The sequence below is a fragment of the Poecile atricapillus genome, chromosome W, assembly GCF_030490865.1.
Source record: "Poecile atricapillus isolate bPoeAtr1 chromosome W, bPoeAtr1.hap1, whole genome shotgun sequence".
In the NCBI taxonomy this organism is placed as follows: domain Eukaryota; kingdom Metazoa; phylum Chordata; class Aves; order Passeriformes; family Paridae; genus Poecile; species Poecile atricapillus.
This window is the reverse complement of record NC_081288.1, coordinates 15,057,048-15,065,088: the sequence shown is the minus strand read 5'-3', so window position 1 is coordinate 15,065,088 and position 8,041 is coordinate 15,057,048. Positions and strand designations below refer to the sequence as shown.

Genomic DNA, 8,041 nt, shown 5'->3' with positions numbered 1-8,041 from the left:
CAGTGTAAAATGTGTACCCAGAACTGTAGGCATTGTGAGAGGGAGGATGGGAATAATGCACGTAAATAGGCAAGAATTCTGGTCACACTGTGAAAGCCATTACTCTTCAGAGCTTTTCCTCAAAGAAAGGCATTTTACAGAGTCAGCTTTTATGCAGCTCACCATCAAACCTATTTCCTTGACAGAGAATTAGAAAAGTGAGATTAAATGAAATTATAATAGTGTTAATTAAAATAACATCCAGATGCATTAAAATGCACCTAGTAAGTACAACTACAATTACTTTCTTGCATGAAAGATTTCACACATACACACAACACTCCAGTGCTCAGACCAAAATTTTAATTGTTTTACAAATATTTTTAATTTCAAAGGAAATGTATTGATCTGTTCTCCTATATCAAAATAAAGCTCTATATTAGGTGATATACAAAAGGGGATTTACACTCTTCAGTATGTAGGTGTGTTTTGCCAATAGAGTTATGTATGATTACAAATCTCTCCAATATACTAATGTGTTACATCCCTTATCAGCTTAACTCATATTTTGGATTTATGTAATTGTCTTTTTCTGATGGTATCCATTTTTTTCAAAGATGGTCTTTATTGCAGCAGTAATTCAGAAACAAGGTTAGTTGATGATAGGCAACATTTTGGGAAAGAAAATCTATTCCTTGTAATTATAAGCATACTTTGAACCCCTACTCATTTGTTATAATTCCAAATTAGCTGAAGAGAACTTGCATGACTATCAGTAAGAAAAATACTAAGGAAAAAATATGAAATTAAAACCATGTGAAGAAGTTTGGTTCCATTACTTATGCTAGAACTGTGAAAAGTTTTTAATGATGAAGAGGAGATTTGGAGTCACAACACCATTCTTTTGTGAGGAAGATAAATTCCACACTGGGACATATAAAAAGATATATGAGGTGCTTGGTAAGTTGTCAGCTGGGATGCTGGGACTCAGTTCTGACCATGTTCAAGTCAGAGAAGACCTGGGAAATGACAGAAACAATGATTAAATGTGTAGTTTAAAATATGCTGGAAAACACCAACAGAGTTAAGAAATCAGTCAGGACTCACAAGCCTGTAACTGACCCTGGCTAGGGCAAGGGAAGGTCTAGGTGGTCTCTCTCCCCCCATCTCTCTCATGACTACTTGACTTACACCATCACAGAAAGCAAATATGTTCAGGAACATCTTGTACTCAGAACTCTGGCATAGCTCTTGAAGAAAACTTCCCAGTGAAATCTTTCAGGAAGTTTCCACTACATATTCATATGACTTGATTTGGGACACTAAATGTCTTTATAATGGGGAAATTTTTCTACAAAGAAGTAAACCTGTACTGGTTTTCCCTCCTGGACTGGTGCTTCTGCATCTTTCAGGTGCAGTGGAATTGTAATAGCTGGAGCAAGTTGAAAGAGGATGAAAAAAAGGACAACAAATTAATATTTTTCAAAACAAAGATAAAAATAAATACAAGTCAAGCAGTTCCAAATGGAAGGGGCTCAGAGAACTTCTGGTCTGGTATCTGTTAGATATGTTAGATCCTGAAATGACAGGCTCAGTTCCACACCACACATCCAGGAAACATGTCCTAACCTGTGTGTTTATTCCTACTCTTAGTGTCAAATACAGGTGCTCTTCTCAATGGTCACAACCAGAAGAAATAGAAAGAGCAAAGCAAAGCAAAGAAAGGTTGAATAGTGAAACACTCTGTTAAAAGAGAAGCTCATTCACTTGCAAGCAGCAACAAAAGTTGATGGAACAATGGGCAACGATATTTCACATAAACTTACTTAGTTAACATTCTTATTTTTGTCTACTGTAATAAAAAAGTCTTGGTTCAAAGTAGAGCTGAAAAGGTATATTTAACAGCACAAGTCAGATTGTTGAAGCCAGTGGGATACTTCTCAGCACTGGCTTGTATCTCCTGTAGTTAATATTTGTGTGTTGTGTCCTTACAAGGCAATTTTATTTGAATTAAAACAACTTTTATTCAAACTTTTTGTCTGATGGATGCTGATGCCCATTTGGCTGAGCTACTACACTTTAATTCCCTAAAACCTTAGTGTGAAATCACATCTGCTGGAGGAGGGGCAGAGCAGAAAACGTGGTATGGATCAACTTTCAGGCAGCCAAAAACCGAAAGTCCCATTTGAGACAATGCATATGTACAGGCAGGGGGTTTGGAACAACCCTGAGCCAAAGTGCGCTCTCTGTCCATAGTGGCCTATCTTTTTTTTTTTTTTTTTTTTTTTTTTTTCTTCTTAAATAAGGCATTTCCCAAGCCTAGTACATGCATGTAATTAAGTACTCTTTGAGGGCTTATAGGTAAAACATTTAATGCATCTTTCCATAGTATTAAGTTTAAGCTCACTGGAGTTGTCTATGAGCTAATTAGAAAGTCCCTGGATTGATTTGTGACTGTTTCAAATGATGGTGTCACCAGCAGCTTCCAGGAAGGCCTGGCTGCTGGACCATTCCAGCCCCATCCCAAGTAGGATTCCCCTTCCCTCCTGCAGGCAAGGGATGTGCTGATGCAGAGCATCAGGCACAAGACATGGATCAAGGGATCAAGGATTCACAACAAAATCAAAACCACTCCTTAGGAGCTGTGTGAACAGGCAATGGAGTCTTTTGTACACCCAGAGCCTTTTCTTAGCCTCAATTCAAAGAAAGGGATTACCTTTTTCTTTCATTGCTATGCATATCTTTTTTAAAACCAGGTAAACAGACAAATGTTTTTCACCCACATTCCACTGTTCTCCAGTTTTATTTGGAAGAACAAATTCAGTCTGTTAGGAATCAAGCACGATAAGGAAAAAAACAAAGGCATGGCGACTTTTAAAATTATAATTTCTTTTTGGTCTGAAAACTATATGGCTTTTGACCCCATCTCTCATGATGGGAGTAGTGGGTAAAAAAAGCGGCTGGATGGAAAAATCCAGCACGTTCTTTTGATTGAATCACACTACTGACACTTGAGGCTGATTGTGCTTCAGGCTGTCCACGCCTGGAGCTAAGTTTAGGCTAAGTTCTTAGTTTATAAGGAACCCTTTTCCCTCTGAGGAAGCTCATGCCAAATTCTGTTCTGCTACATGCTCGTAGCAAATCTCTCTTCCCAAATATCATCATTTAACCCATGCCTGTGGTTGTGTAAAAGGTTCCTACTCACATGCTTTACTGTCTGCCCCATGTTTCATTCCAGTTCTGCAGCTGAGCAATTCCTTTATCAAGGACCAGAATAGAAACTGAGGTTTCTGCCCTGCAAGGGAGGAAAAGGAAGAAATCACGCGTTGAGCAGAGGACACAGAGAGTGTTTATTTCAGGAAGACAGGGATGGTCACACAATCATCCCTGACTGACACAGCCTAATCCATGAGTCATACAAGCTTGTACACACAAACAACAATAGGAAAATTTATGGGGTTTTAGGACTGTTAGGAGGTTATGACATGTATGTTCTCTCCAGTGCACACGCTGGGCTTGATTTTTATCTTTCCTTTAGTGGTTAATTTGACGCTTTTTTCCCTTGCTGAGAAGTTCCTGCTGGAGGCAATTCCCCAGTATGGCTTGTCTCAGTAGCCAGCAGTGTTTGTTAAACACAGCCTCTGTCCCTGCAAGCTCTGCCTTTGATGTAAAGCAAGACATCCTTATGCTGTAGAATTGCTTGAAATGTGTGTAAGGAGTTGAATCTAAAGACATTAAGGACAGTTTTTGTGACACTGTTTACAGTCTAAGGAAGCATCCAGGCTTTCCCTTAATTATTGTGGTCTCTACCTAAGTATTATGAAAAGATGAAATTTTTATCCTGAGAGAGAATAAAACTGATTTGCATGGCTACATCTTTTGAAAATAGAGATTATTCTTGCAACAAGGCACAGTCAGTGTTACAGTCACATCTCATCTGATAGAGACAGATATTTTGGCTCTCATCTGCAGATGCTAAACACAAAAAGCAAGCAGGAACACAGAGCCTGTGTGAAACTAAGTCACACAAGCTTCTCACTCTAGCCTGAGAAAGCGTAAAGAAAAATCCAAACAGTCCTTGGTAAAGGACAACAATCTTTGCAGGTGTTGTTTAAGATCCTTGTTGTTTACTTACAAGAAAGAGTCAAGGGATGGTGTTCCACTTAATCAATGCTGGTGGTGTGCTGCTTTAATGACCAGCCAGAGTTTTACCTCTCAGACCTTCTTGAACCTGTTTATAAAAGAAGATCTAAAATAATAAACTTTGCTCTTTTGGACAATACAGCTAAGAGAGTCAGTGTCTCGCCGTTCCTATTATAGTGTGACACTCATTAACCCCAAACAAAGCAAAACTCCAGGAATGCATGATTTCTTTATAGAAATATGACTGTACTGAGCTAGGCCCAGAATGTTAAACAAATAAGCACTTGTTTAAATATGTCTATACCAAACTCCACACTGTCAGGGATTAGCTCACTTTCTTCATTGTACCTTGATATCTGTCCTGTATCTTCCCTTAATTTTTGAAAATTTCTCTTTTATGCATGACTTCTATTTCTTTAAATAGCTCAAAGAAAAAAAAAAAAAAGATGCTGCACTGTATCAAACAAGGTGACAGATCTGAGGGTCTTACTGAGCCAGTAAAGTGAGAAAATAACACTAAATCCTAAAAATACCCAGTTAGAACCTACAAATTTCCTAGCATACAACCCAGTTTTAAGTCCTCCCCCCACACACGGGCTTTTGTCCTGTGATGTGATACCTACAGCCAGTGGAAACCGTTTCACTTGGGAAAAACTGACCATGCAGCATGCCTTACTTTGCACTGAGATAAATGCCACATGTCAGTTCTGCTGCAGTCTCAAGTTCTTTAAGGCAATTTCCATGCTCCACCATGTTTTTCCCAGGGATGGGATCCTGAATCAGCTCAATGAAATGAAGAACATGCAAAATTTCTGTGTGATTATCCTTGGACTGCTTGTTAAATACAGTAGAGCATTCCCTGCTCACACAGAAATGGCTTGTGCTATTAAAACACCCCACACAGACCCTGCTGTGGAGCTTGGATAGCCATCAATGCTTGGGTCAGTCTCATGGATGGCTGTGTGGGATGCACTGAAGGGGCTCCTAAACACTGGAATGGGCTGCCTGGGGAGGTGGTGGAGTTCCCATCACTGGAGGTGTCCAAGAAAAGCCTGGACGTGACACTCGGTGCTCTGGTTTGGTAGACGTAGTGGTATTTGGTCACAGGTTGGACTGGATGTTCTTGGAGGTCTTTCCCAACCTCAGTGATTCAATGACCCTGTGATTCTTTCTATAGGCCTGATCTGGCCTTTCAGCTGCTGTGCAGGCCGTTATCACTGACCCCTTTCTACAGAAAATTCCACCTCCCCGTGCTCTGCACTCGTGACTTTGTGCATATAACACAAGGGCTGGGGTCACAACTAAAGGTTTAACATATCATCTACCCTTTTATAGCAACACTTCTGGGGTTTGTGTGAATAAAAGTGGAGTAGCAGTGTGTAGGAAGTGGGAGGCCAGCAAGAAGACGAAGGAGGGACAGAAGAGCTGGTTGGAAAAGTAAATAGTACTGAAAAGAGCAAGAATGGCTGCAGCCAGAGGAATTTAGAGAAACAGAGATAACACTTTTTGCAATCTGAGGCTATAAAATCGTGTCAACATGCAGAGGAAGATGATAAGGCATGACTTTACCTCTTCTACAATGGCCTGAGGCACAATCACTTTTGCAATTATTTACCCTGCCGCCTACTCAGGCCAGTTGTTAAAAGCTATAATTCGAGTCATCCTCTCTACTCAAAAATGCACCCGGAGTCCAGCTATGACATGTAAACATGTTCTTTTACCAGTGCTCCCAGATTATCATGAACATTTGGTACTGGTACTGGATGTTTCCAAATCTCAAATGAGATGTTTGCTTTGCCACTGTATTTTAACACATCCCTCCCCTCCACCCGCCCCCCCCAAAACCCCAAAACCCAAAACAAAACATAAAAACCCCAAAACAAAACAACCAACAAAGCAAAATCAAACAAAACAAAAATAAACCAAAACACAACAAAAACCAAAAACAAACAAACAACCCCACAAAAACCCCACCCAACAGTTTTTTCTCTGAAACAAAGAAGCAAACAAAAATATTTCAGAAATATTTTGCATGAGGAAAAGTTTCTACTACTGAAATTTCTACTTAAAAGATTATTTTGGTTTTGCAATTCTTGTACTCCAAAGGATTCTGTTTTTAAGGTCCAGTTAAAACCTTAAAAGTTATCAGTGAGATTAAGCTAGATCAGAAACAAAAACAGTGTTCAGTCACTATTTTAAGTAAAAGACCAGAAAACTTGAATGAGAACACCAGGCTACTACAATACTTACCTTATATTTATGATTTATTGCAAAAAATTTTGATTAAAAGTTTTCTACCCAGTATGAAAATGTTAACACCCTTTCATGGCTCTGTTCTGGCTTGGTGCAGTGGAAATGGTGCAGGAAAGCTGATCTTGAAAATTTTCTAATAACTTCTTCTGAAGGAGACCCATGCAATTTGGCACTCCCAGCTAAGATTCAAGCAAAAAGTCCACTCTACAATTTTGCAAACATGGATAAAGCACTGGAGCTCCTTCATTCTGGATGGATATGACTGAGACAACACAGGCAGAAAACCTTGAGAGATGACAGTTTAGCAACTGAAGGGATGCACAAATGGTCCTTTCTTGTTGTTTTGCTGTGAAGAGCCAAAATAATTTTTTTTTTTTTTTTGGTTAATCCCCTGTGCCTGCCAATGTCATACACAGGGCAGGCAAGACTAACATTTGGTATCAGAGGTTAACATAACAAGAGTGGAAAAGCACACTTCAGCTCCCAGGGAAGTGGATAAACACTCTGTTCCCTCGCTGGTGGCTGCCTGCTGTGCTGGGAAATATCCCTGCTTTTGCTCTGGGTTAGTGGAGGAAAGACACAGAGCAAAGAGGAATTTTTCTTCCATTAGATACTATTATGAAAGTCTTCTGGCTTTGTGAATATGGAGGAGGTTTTAGTGATCCTTTCACTGCTCTGTGAAGAGGAGAGGTAAAACGATCCCTTTATCAAATTTTAGGCAGTCCAGAAACTCTTTTTGCCACAGAGCTAAAACTCACTGAGAATAAAATTGCTTTACACACAGCTGAAAACCAAATCAATAAAACAGGTGAAACCCAATGTAATTTCTTTCCCATTTTATAGCTCTTCTTCATTACTAGAGTGATACAGAAGAGACTGCAGCATAAATTGGACTCTTTCCTGGCAGTACTTGTCTGAATTTGAATAAAAACCACTACATTTCAGGAAAAAAAAAAAAAATCTTTTATCCAAGCTTTTTGGAGCTTTTTTGGAGCTTTTTTCAGTGAAGGGAGGAAAAAAAAAAAGAAAGAAAGAAAATATATTTGAAAAAAAGCTAGATAAATAGTAATATATTATAAGACATTAGATATATTTTAAGCAGAATTTTCTCCTGTGGGTTGATTTCACATTAATCAGGCTCTCTATTTCTTTCTTTTATCTACAATATTCCTGGGAGTTGTGCTTCATGTTATCTCACAATATAATCTTCCTATGCAGGCCAAACTCATATTTTTGATCATATTTAACCCCAAGATCAACAAAAATGTTGGTGACAGACATCAGACGGGTAAACTGTACCTCAGTTCGGTTCTCAACAGTTTTAAAAGCATAATAAATGCTGATTTCCTGCCTCTAGTTTCTCATTATATGAATGAGAAATGGTGAGGGGTGTTTTGTCTCTTTGAACAGACGTAAAGAAAATTTTGCTAGTATCAACTTCATAAAGTCAAATACTCTCTTAAAATATTACAAAGAGTACTTCTGATCCATTTCTCCATATAAATTTATTTGTATTCTATTTTAGCAGCAGTTCTAAATTTTGGGAGTTTTACACTTAAAATGTTTTTCAGTTTCTGAATAGTATTAATAAATTTATTATTTTAATCTTATTATTTGCCTTTTTTTGTCCTCCTTTAAAATTGGATGTTTTCATTTCTCTTAGCCC

The 8,041-nt window shown here is 38.5% G+C and overlaps 1 long non-coding RNA gene across 2 annotated transcripts; it reads right to left on the bottom strand.

The window, feature by feature from the left end:
• Window positions 1-333: 333 nt before the first annotated feature.
• LOC131592049 (uncharacterized) lies at window positions 334-6,655 on the bottom strand. 2 transcript variants are annotated; one of them, XR_009280511.1, is made up of 4 exons: window positions 6,373-6,655; window positions 4,115-4,228; window positions 3,185-3,274; window positions 334-998 (listed from the first exon to the last, which is right to left on the bottom strand). It is a non-coding gene; the product is annotated as an uncharacterized LOC131592049 (long non-coding RNA). The 2 variants fall into 2 exon arrangements; XR_009280512.1 differs by having other exon boundaries at window positions 4,115-4,210.
• Between the last annotated feature and the right edge of the window lie 1,386 nt (window positions 6,656-8,041).